This window comes from Lissotriton helveticus, chromosome 6, assembly GCF_964261635.1.
Source record: "Lissotriton helveticus chromosome 6, aLisHel1.1, whole genome shotgun sequence".
Classification (NCBI taxonomy): Eukaryota; Metazoa; Chordata; class Amphibia; order Caudata; family Salamandridae; genus Lissotriton; species Lissotriton helveticus.
In genome coordinates this window covers 166838152-166849668 of record NC_136067.1, presented here as the reverse complement: position 1 = coordinate 166849668, position 11517 = coordinate 166838152, and the positions used below count along the sequence as shown (strand labels likewise).

At 44.1% G+C, this 11517-nt stretch overlaps 1 protein-coding gene across 1 annotated transcript in view; it reads left to right on the top strand.

The window, feature by feature from the left end:
* The first annotated feature begins 1429 nt into the window (after window positions 1–1429).
* Window positions 1430–11517, top strand: part of LOC144762390 (XK-related protein 6) — a 479187-nt gene continuing 469099 nt past the window's right edge. Inside the window, exon 1 of the mRNA XM_078647564.1 lies at window positions 1430–1543. The gene's annotated coding sequence lies outside the window, so the exon portion shown is untranslated. The remainder of the gene's footprint in view (window positions 1544–11517) is intronic.

The window sequence follows — 11517 nt, the reverse complement described above, 5'->3', positions numbered from 1 at the left end:
ATGTTTACATTTGGGGCAGCTCCGGTGAAAACCCGGTCTTCGAGAAACAGGGTCAGAGCTTTTTAGAAAGTTCCAGCACCAATCGTCACTACTATGTATGCCTATATTATTGAATTCTACCCTTGGTGCATTAGGTTTGGGATGTGACCCACATACACCCCACTTTGGTGGACAACATCCACAGTTACCAAATTCTAAACTGACCCAGCACCCGAGAAAACTGTGTTCTTATGTGTATGACTAATATAGTACAGATAGTTTTGGACAATAAAAACGAATTTCACAAACAGAAGCGACTTCCCAAACAAAATTATTAATTGGTCAGATGTCTTGATTGTAGTCAAATGAAATCCTTTATTGTACCGCAGTTATCCTCCTTATTCTTTTAGAAACACCACACAATTACTTTGCCGCCAACGCGTTTCATCCCTCATGGGACTAGTTGAGTGCCTTTTCTTATGTTGTTGACAAATATGGCTCCAAGCCAATTTTAACAGCAACGACAGTGCACAAGGTGTGTTTAAAAAAACGATCCCCGTTTTTTGTAAGTATTCCGTAGTCTAGACAAGTTGATCCAAATGTTACAGTCGTCTACAAAAAGTCGAATAAATGCCTATAATCGTTCTTCACATAGGTAAAGTGTCACTAAATATATTCGCCCAGTCCTTGCAAAAATTCAACTCTCATGAGGGATGAAACGCATTGGCGGCACTCATACACATAAGAACACCATTTTCTCGGGTGCTGGCCTGGGTCAGTTTAGATTCCGGTGACAGCCCTGTGCCCGCTTTGGAAAGCCCTTGAATAGCGAGATATATATAACCAGGGCAAGGCAATACTCGGCGCTATAAGCATTAGAGTGGGCCACACGCCCAGCAGAGAGAGCGGTGGCACGCCGCCTCACAGGGGCGCTGGAGCTTGGTTCATTCCAGACGCGCTGGGTGTCCTGGTTTCACTCCGTGTCCTTGTTTGACTCCAGTCCTCGCTGCCGTTGCGCAGCCCCTTCAGACGAGGCCGGGACGTGTCCGCGCGCCCATCCTTCCCAAACGCGCCGTTAACTGAGAGCTTTTGGGGCTGCTGAAGTGTGGAAGGAATGAGCGAGGGAGAGAGTGCCTGTGGCAGTGCAGGGCTAGCGAACATTCACCGTGCGGCCTCTCGCCACCAGGAATTAATCTAAATCGTGAAGAAATGAAAAGGGCGCGCGAGCGCATCTCACCTGTCCCCCTCGCGCGCCTTCGCCTGCCCTCAGCGCGCGCTGGTCTCTTTCGTCCCTACTGCGTGCCTGTCTCTTCCATTCTCGCGCACCTCGCCGCTCACCAGTTTCTCCCCTAACGTTCCGCTGCGCGCGACCCTCATACCCCGCCGTCAACTGACGGGTCCTCTCCCAGGGCGCTGCCCCAGAAACCGCCTGTGGGAAGCGCTGACAAAAAAACAAGTGTCCTGTGACTCAGCAGCCGCCCGGACGGTTCAGGGTCGCGCTTTAAGTACTGCCTGTGACAGATGGCCTGCATGACACCATGTGCAGGGAGCTGAAGTTGCCTGGGTAGGACCTATTTTTAATTTCCCTTTCTATGAAAATATGGAGGGGGGCTTAAGGCACAGAACAGCTATAAAAATACCTAAACGGGACCCCCAGTAAGGTGGGCAATTCACTGATATTGTTAGACTTCACCATTATATTTAACATTGAAGCCAGGCTTTACAATTTTGCCTAAAACATACATGTCAATCCAGTACTTAATTTGTAAAAAAAAAAAAAAAAATGCGTGCCAGGCCCCCATTAGGAGACCAGCACAGTTTGCACCACCCATTGCCCCTGTCAGCCCAGCCATCCCATTACCTACAGAACTACTAATCATCACACCCCAAAGCAATACGAATGGCTCGGGGTGCGTGTATTAGTTGTTTTTAACATATATTGAATTAATATAACCACTGTTGTTTTGCTTATCTGTAAATCACACAAACCATGTGCGGCCATATGCAGCTGTCATAAGTGCTGTTGTTGACAATTAAGTGCTGGTGTTGAGCACCAGAAACCACTGGCACAAATTAAGCACTGAAATAGACCCGATTCTGGTGGAGTACTCTTACATTTTTGAAGCTCAAATTGCCTATATTTCAGGTGCCTCTCGCTATAATTGTCAGAGTGTTCAATATAAACATATGGGGAAAATGCATTCCCTGGATTTTTTTAATTTTAATTTTTACAACATTTTCCACTTCCCAGTTTGAGAATGTTACACACATGTAAATATGGTGGAAATAAACCCTGAATTATACACTTGGGCAGAACACACAACCCAGTGACATTTTCATAGGAAGGGTAGGCCATTGATCTTGCTATTAGAATCATTGTCACCCCAGTCCAGTTATAGATGACTAGTTGGAAACTTTGGAACCAGAAGACATGTTTTTGAAAAGTGATTAATCAATTTTACCACTCACTTTATGCTAAAATGGCTAAAATTGTGTCCCAAAATTGTCAGTCACCCTTTTAAAGTATGACTACAATTTTTATGTAAAAAAATTATGAACATTTATAGTCAGTCTACAACCTCTTAGTAAAATTGTACAAAAAAAAGGATTGGATAGTTAATTATACAGTACCAAAGTCAGGATCTAGGCACCAAAACGTAATATGGTGAAAAGGTAATAGCTTTTGTAATAAATAGTACTGCTTTACAATCTTGAGTCACCAACTTTATCAAACTCTTTGATCTTTGGGAAATCAGACTCTATATCACCCTGTCTGTCCCCTGATCTGTCATTATTTGAAAGAACTTTAATGGAAGAAAAACGACAACATCTTATTTCAAATAAAGGCTACAAGCATGGTTTTCATTCAGACATTCAGGATGGTTTAACTGTAAGTGTCAGTATTCCCTGTTAGCATCTCTAAAGGCAAATTTATCCTAGAAGCTGCATTCTGCAGGGCTTATGCTTTGCTGCAGATTCTCACGCCCAGCCACAACCAGGCACCTCTGCCACAGTTCATATAGGGCTCAAATAGCAAGATGTGGACACCCTCCCAGGCATCTTGAGGTGTCCGGTCTGGCAGCTCATATCCTCCCTAACAGCTTTCTTTGTGTCCTCTGACCAGCAATAAAGCAGGACATTTGGCATACTGCACAAGTTGAGTGCAGGAAACGAGATCACCCCAATTCTGGACAAACTAGCAAACAAGGGGAAGGCTGGCCATCTGATTCCTTAGCCCATGCATGAGTAGCTCCTCAATATTTTTCTTGGCCTTCTGAGACTTCATTCCATTTAATGGATAAACGGCTATACATTTCAGAATGCAAAGAAAACTAGCACTGGCACTGCCAATGGGTCTCACATTGGCTGACAGGGTTTTTGCTTTTTTCATGGTCATTTAGTTTTTGTCATGACTGAAAAACTTTATTGTTGGGAAAGATTATGGGCACTCGTCAATAAAAAAAAAATATTGGCTAAGAGGAAAAAATCTTTTTGGTCTAAAAAAGCACACTTTATCATAAAAGTCCCTGTCACTGTGTGTAGACATGCTCTCTGTGAAAGGACAGAATGCCATCACTCACAATGAAGTTAGCCAGTGACTGATCCCATGCTATATTCTTCGGTTGTTAGAAGAACAATGTGAATGACGGAATAACAGACAAATGGATGAAGAAGGCTGTTTGATAGCCCCTATAAATGAATATATTACACATGTAATTATATGGACTGGAAATATTACTCACATTGAACTTGGACACTTTAGAGGCCTTCAACAGCCAGTCCTGGCTTTTCAGCCATCTTCACTTTGCTATGGTTAGGGTTTCACATTTTCCCTTATATAGCATATATAATCCGGAATGGACAAGGGGACATTGAGTACGTCAGTGTGATGTCCCTCGCACAGCCCTGCCACTGTGAACATGAGCTGTAGAGAGGTGTCTGTGACTCATCACTGTTAGAATATAATTTATGGAGGAGATGTAGCACAGTACGTGTCCTGCACAAAAACATATATAAACACATAGCTCCCATTTCTCTCCATCCATCTGTGATAGCACCAGCCAGCCTTGATTTGAGAGCCAACATCGGTTTTCATGCTGGGTCTTATTTTACTTTTCACATCATAAGTGTGGTATAAGTTATTCCAACATGCTAAGCATACCACTCAACTCATGTCCCATAGTTAGGTTCCTCTTTACCTTCTAAAGTAGCAATATGCTACCTATAAACGTCTGTAATATCACCTACCCTTCAAACCTTTATCACCCTCCAAAAATGTTTATTCGCAATTTGAGTTCAATGTGCTCACCCTCTTGTTGTGTTAAGGGGTATTTCTTAGTGCGATAGGCTAAAAGACAGATCTGGTCAAAGGCTTTATCCAGGATAGGATAGCACACATAGGAATATTTTGGAACTTGTAAGAGGGAGTAATACAAAATAAATTAGGGTAATTTAATTTCGCTATTAACTTGCATTGAACTGGAGGTCGTTTTAAGCAGGAGAAAGGTAAACTAAAGCAATTTTGGCTAACAAATAGCCAATATCCTTCTTAAATATGCATGTAGGTGTATTTAACAGATCCACTGTGCATATGACAGATAGAGGTTGTTAGAAATGGGGTTTCTGGTTGGCTAGGGTATACACCTAAGCCAGGCAGAACCCACCACTCTAGTCAGGGTAAGAGAGATACACACCCAAGATAACCCCTGCTCACCCCTTTTGGTAGCTTGGCAGAGCAGTCAGGCTTATTCCAGAGGCAATGTGTAAAGCGTTTGCGCAACACACACACACCAATGACACACTAGGCACACCACATAAGAGACTGTACACAAGGGTATATCAAAAATATCCTTTGTATTATATAAACATAACACACATTAGACCATAAATGACTGCATAGCATGTAAAACACATTAGACCACATAACATAAATCGCTGCGCCAATAGGCGCTTGTCATAAAGATGCAGATAAGGTCATAAATCACTTGGTAGTAGATCCAAAGACATTTGACCACAATTACACAGATTACTTGTGCCACTAGGCACTTGTCATAAGAATGCAGATCATAAACCATCATCAGTTTGATAATAAGTCACTTTGCCAACTAGGCACTTCTCAGGACAATCACAGGTATGGCAATAACATACATGCTGCCCTTGCTATAAGTAAATATATAGGGCACTTAAGTGATCAGCTTCGAGGGGGCCTATCACGAGAAACAACACCCTCATTGTGCACTCCTTCGACGCTTTAGGCCCCTTAATTACTGCGTGTCCGGCGCCCTCCAGACACCTAGGTGCTCTCCTCCCCCTAGGCGCAACCAGCAGCCGAAGGAGAGAACACCAAATAGTGGGCAAATGCAGGGAGACCAGTCTTCACCCGCAATCCAGGATTCAAAGCAGCTGCCCTCACTGGATAATGTTTCAGGGGCAGAACACATCACTCCCCAGGCGCTGAGCTGTAAAATAAAAGCACTCTACCCGCGCTTGCTTCTTTTTGCGCAGATAAAGGCACGAGGACAGTCCTTAAGGTAAAGCACCAGGACATTTAAAATACATAAGGCATCAGGAAGACTTTGATGTCCCTGAGTCTTCCAACAACAGGAGGCAAGCACACACAAGCCCTTGGAGATTTCTTTCCCAAGCAAGATACCACAACAGGGCAAAAGGAGTCAGTCCTTTTCCTCCACCATAGACAGAAGCAGCGACTGCAGGCCAACCCCACACAGCACACAGCAAAGGGGCAGTAGTCTTCCTTCCAGCTCTTCAGCTCTTCTTCTTGGCAGGGTCCTCTTGTTCCTGGAAGTAATCTAAAGTCTTTGGCTTTTAGGTATAATACGTATACCCCAAAATGTCTTTGTTCTCTTTATGGCAAGGGTATCTACCCCTGTGCAAACCAGTTCTGCCCTCACTGGTGCAGCATGACACAAGCCCTTGGAGCCCTTGGTGCAGCATGACCACAGGGGGTGGAGACAACATTGTGCAAAAGGAGACATAGCCTATTCAGGTGTAAGTACAACTCCTCCCAGCACTCTAAATTCAGGCCAGGTTTATTCAGGCCTGCGATGAGCCACCCAGGCAAGGCAGGGCAGACCTCATACCCCCCCCCCATTACTGTCTAGAGTAAATGCACATCTCAGCTCTTGTCACTCACATACCAGACACTGAATACACAAACAACCAGAGGCACACCGAGTGGTGGAGTAAGAAAATGCCCACTTTCTAAAAGTGACATTTTCAAACACAGGATTTAAAAACAAACTTCACCAAAAGGTGCGTTAATAAATTCTGAGTTCAGAGAGTCTAAACTTAATTTTCCTATCTTGTCCCTATTGCAAGTTATAAATGTAAAAATGTTACTGTGCAACTCAGTTGATAAGCCAATGGGACAGATAGCATTTCAACAGTAAAAAATGAATAATACAGTATTTCACTTTCAGGCCATGTGACACACGCTAGTACATGTCCTACCTTTCGCAAACACTGCACCCTGCCCATGGGTGTACCGTGGTCCTACCTTAGGGGTGCCTTACAAGTAAGGAAAGGGAAGGTTTGGGCCTGGCAAATGGGTGCACTTGTCAGGACAACATGGCAGTACAGAACTGCACACACAGAATATACAGTGATAGGTCTGAGATACATTTACAAGACTACTCTTGTGGGTGGCACACCCAGTGCTGCTAGCCCACTAGCAGCATTTGATTTACAGGCCCTGGTACACACTGTGCACTTTACTAGGGACTTACCAGTAAATCAAATATGCCAATCATGGATAAACAATCATTGTCACAATTTATATAGAGAGCATATGCACTTTAGTACTGGCCTGCAGTGGTCAAGTGCCCAGAATCTTATAGTCAACAAAAACAGGATCAGAAAAATAGGAGGCAAAAGGCAAAAAGTTTGGGGATACACCTTTCAAAAGGGCCAGGTCTAACACAGGTCCATTTCTCATAGCTGTCATAATTGTAACTGTAGGAGAGTAGGGTCTGCTTTCCTATGCTCACCCCACTTTTTGCTTTTTGCTTCACTGGTTTTCGACTTTAATGTGGCTGTGGGCCTGCTAATCAGACCCCCAGCCCAACTGTTCTCTCTCTAAATTCATACCATGTACTTTAGGTACATCACCAATTGGGAAATGGGTCACTCTTGTGAGTCCCTGTACAGTGTACCATAGGTACCCAGGGCATAGTTGCACCCAAGGCCTACCAGGGGCTGCAGCATATCTTTTGCCACCCCTGGCTGGCCATCCAAACTGACACAACTGGCTGATCACTCAGCTGGGGCAAGTCGTGTAATCACCCCTTGCTTAGGCGTAGTATTCCCATACCTACCATTATATATAGACACATATGCACCTATAAGTCACTCCTATGGCAAGCCTTAACAATCCTTAAGGCAGAGTGCTTGGTTTTATCTGAGATGGTGCTCTAGCATGAGCTGAGCCTGTCTGCAGCTTACTCTTGAGTGCATTATAATCCTCGCGGTTAAATGCTAACTTTGGTTTGGCTTTATCAAAGCATGTTGTGTAAGGTGTCATACGCTTTGGAATACTACCCCCTTGCCAGTTTTGGCGACGGGAGTAGCATTCCACCCTTCTAGAGGGAGAAGACATGTTGTTCCTGTTAATCCCGGTTAAAGTTAACCAGAGCCTCAGCATCACAAAATGGATGCTGCTGCCACAGACACAAGTCTGACCTCCTGCTGCTGGGAGTCCTTCCAGCGAGGGAGGCTTGGACAATAGGTTTCCTGTCTTAGGAGGTGCTAGCACCACCCCAGACAGGCCATAGTGTATTGGGGCAGGGAGGGCTGAATGAAATGAGACACTGCCTGGGGCACACAAGGTGTCCCATGCATAGTCTTGTTCAAACCGGTGCTGGGGCACTCCAGCCCCAGCTCTGGCGTGAAACTGGACAAAGGGAAAGGGGTGTAAGCACCCCCTTCCCTGGTCCCACCCATAGGAGGGACCTAGCAGGTAATCCATCCCACCAGATTAGTATATAGGTAGGAGCTGAGTCTAGAGACTTTAGATTTATCCTGAACTGAAACTTGAAACGAAACTCTGGACCTTCAACGTTCTACTTGAAGATAGAAGACTGAAGAATCTCCCTTGTGGTCAAGGAGTGACCACCCTGTGCAAACAGGCACCATCCAGCGATCAGCGGTTTACTTTGTCGACGCTCCTGCCGGAGCCCGAGCACAGAGTCCGACGAGAGCCAGACTTCCAGACTTCTCTGACCCCGATCCACAGTCCCTGCAAAGCTGAGACCCGTGAAGGCGACGAGAGACGTGGGACCGGCCATCTTGAAAAGCCTGCTCATTGCTACTTATGCAGCTTCTGAGGCGCCCTCGAAGTTGTGCATTGGGGATTGAGAAGCTCCAGCCTCGCGCACCAACTGCACCGAAGATCAGCCCTCCACACTACACGAGTTCTGCGTGGGGCCCTTCTGCATTTTCCTGCTCGACGCGTCTGTCCGGTCACTTGTCCGTTGGCTAGTGGCCTCTGTGACGACGAACCTTTGAATCTACACCACCTGCCTGGTTGCTCCAGGTGGGCCCTTGCTTCCCTGCAAAGGAGAAGCCCCATAGACCTTGCTGGTCTAAACCTAAGCGAATATTCGATTCCTGCGTGGGCTGCATTTGCCAAGGCCTGTTGACTCCAATCCGGAAGCCGACACCGCCAACAGCGAGATCCTTTGTGGGACAGTCCGTATCCAGCTCCTGGTTGTCGTCGACGCCTCCTGGTCCACGTGGCTGCAGAGTCAAGTTTCACAACATCACCTGATTGCTTCGCGACATCGCCTGGTTGCTTCCTGGTCCCTTCCTGGTCACTGGCTAGTGACCCAGACTCTGTCCCCTCTGCTTTCAGGTACTCTTCATCCTCGATCCGCCCTTGGATTCACCCGGACACTTCTCTCCTGGTCGCCTGCAGCATCTTTCTTCAAGGCTCCATAGGAATCAGTGACGAAACCTGACACACTTTGACACCTATGCACCCGCTTCCAGTGGGTGAGGTAACGCAAGTACTTCGGTGCTCCTGTGGGTATTGACTATCCTAGTGTCCTAGTTTCAAGTAGCTTTTCCCTAGTCCATCCGGAAGTGTCCTAAAAGAACTAGTTTCCAATTCTTTCGTTCCCATTCTAACTCTATGGTAACTCGCGTGTGTGTAAAGACACTGCACACGCATCCCGTGGGCATCCTGCTTCCTAACTCTCGTTAGTACAGCGTAGCCCCAGCGATTCCCTAGGCCCTAGGCCTATCCTTTGTTCGTGACGTGGTTCTTATACAACTATTTTAGTATATGGTTTTACGTGCCCCTAGGGCCCTACTGTATTTTGTGCAACTTATTGTATGATAATTGAGTATCTTGTTATGTGCTTATGCCTCTGACCTCATAAAGAGTTCAGAGGGTTGTGTTAGTAATAAATACATATATATTTTGATATATAACCTGTGTGGTGTCCTTTCATTTGGTATTAAAGGGGTTACATATGGTAAAACAGCTGGCTTTACATGCCCTCTTGAGTTTAGCCTAAGACTGCTTTGTCCATGCGACCACTAGGATAGCTGGTCTATAAGGTTGACTTTACAACCATCACCATAAGGGTTGTTTGGACTGATACAGGGTGCCCACTAGAATAGTGGACATCACATATCAGGCCAACTTCTTACAGTAACCTCCTGATTGCAGCTTTTAATCCTGGTAGGCCTGACCATTTTTCTAAAGATAGTAAAGTGCATTCAGTTGAGTGAGGTACTAACTACTTATATATATGCATCAAAAGACTATACAGTTTTGTGGCAATTGACTCCAAAATAAATGTGTAATGACATACATTTCTCTATTGAAATTTGAAATAGTTTGGCTTTACTCCATCAAGAACATTGAAATACGCAACCTGAATTTTGAAAGTAATGTTACACATGTTAACATAAGAACTTGCAAAATGAAAAGTAAGAACTGATGGAATTAATATTGTATTGATAAATTGAAAAAGTATATGTAATTGTTCTTTAGTTTAAAAGGTGTTATGTTTTTCTTTTTATGACTTTCAACCAATTTGTAACATTTATTGTTACAGTGGTTCATGCAATTTTGGCAATATTAGTGTTTTCCCCGGCTGTTGTCAACCTGGTGGGTTGAGTCTAGCAGGACTGGTATTACCCAAAACCCGTTGATTTTCGCATTTCTTTACATTTTTTGTTCGTTTATTTCTTCGTTTACTCTTTGCAAGATACATGCTTATGTTAAACTACAACATTGACAACAAGTACACAGGCTGTCTAACATTATTAATTTTTTGCGTTTGAGTAATCCATTTTTGTATATAACAAATGCTGGGAAATGTTCGTATATCTTCATGGAAGTTTCTTAGTATCATTAATGTACAGACTTGATACATGTGAATAGAGTTATGAAACCATCGTATATGAAAAAGAATAGATGACAGTTGTGTTTCATTTTTCTTAACAGAGAAGTAATGCCCCTGATGAAGGGCAGTATTGCCCGAAATGCATTGGGCCAAATATAAGTTTGATTTACGAATTATGTGAAAAATTAAGGATCACAATCAGATAAATCGAATGTTCAAATAAAACTTTATTTTGAAAGTATTAAGTTTACAAAGGAAATTTTTCTATACAGTGTGCATCTGGGGACGTCATTCCCGACTGGAATGACGCTATCATAAGTATTACTCCACCCTCCAAGACTCAGAAGGAGGTACTCAGGTAGCACCTAACCACCCTCAGTACTGTTTCACCCTAACAAACAACTTCGAGTGCGAGAAGGTTCAGCTTTCATTTACAGTTTACGTTCAATGCCACATACTTGAATCTATGAGTGTGGGTAGAGGGCTGCAGGGTGAATAAACTCTCCATAATGTTTCTAGATTTAAAAAGAATGATGGCAACATTATGCAGCAGACGGGGACGTTTTTGTTGGAACAATTATAAATGCCACTTGAAAGTGGAAGCTCTGACTAGGGTAAGTTGGGCAGGAACATTACAAACATTTTCAATGCTCCAGGCAAAATAGCATTTCCTGGAAGAGACCTATACTAAAAAAGACACATTTGGGGGGCACCAGGCAGTAGCCTTACTTTCTTTTACAGAAGCATTAGCTTTGGAGCCAGGCAAACGTCGGTGTCTGTTCTATTTATTTCTTTTTTGTAGAGCTCAGATCTGGGAGAATTATGGTGCTAAGATCAGGCAGGAAGGAAAAGGACAAAGAAAGAAGCTTAATAGAAGCAATATGTTTTTAGTCTTTTGCGAAACCATGAGCGAGAGGAGGTTTGCTAAAGCTAAAGCTAAAGTGAAAGGTTATTCCACAATCGGAGGTCCCTGGCACTAAAATATCTACCTCCTGTATGAGTGCAACAATAGCTGCCAAAGGAGCAAGAAACCTGATCTACGCTTTCTCGTAGGGCCCTAGTGTAGTAATTAGGACAGATAGCAGTTTAGGACAATGCATGTAATGGGGTGACCCTGTAACCCTCAGAACCTGGGTGGGTAATAAACAAAGTAATAATGGTTCTG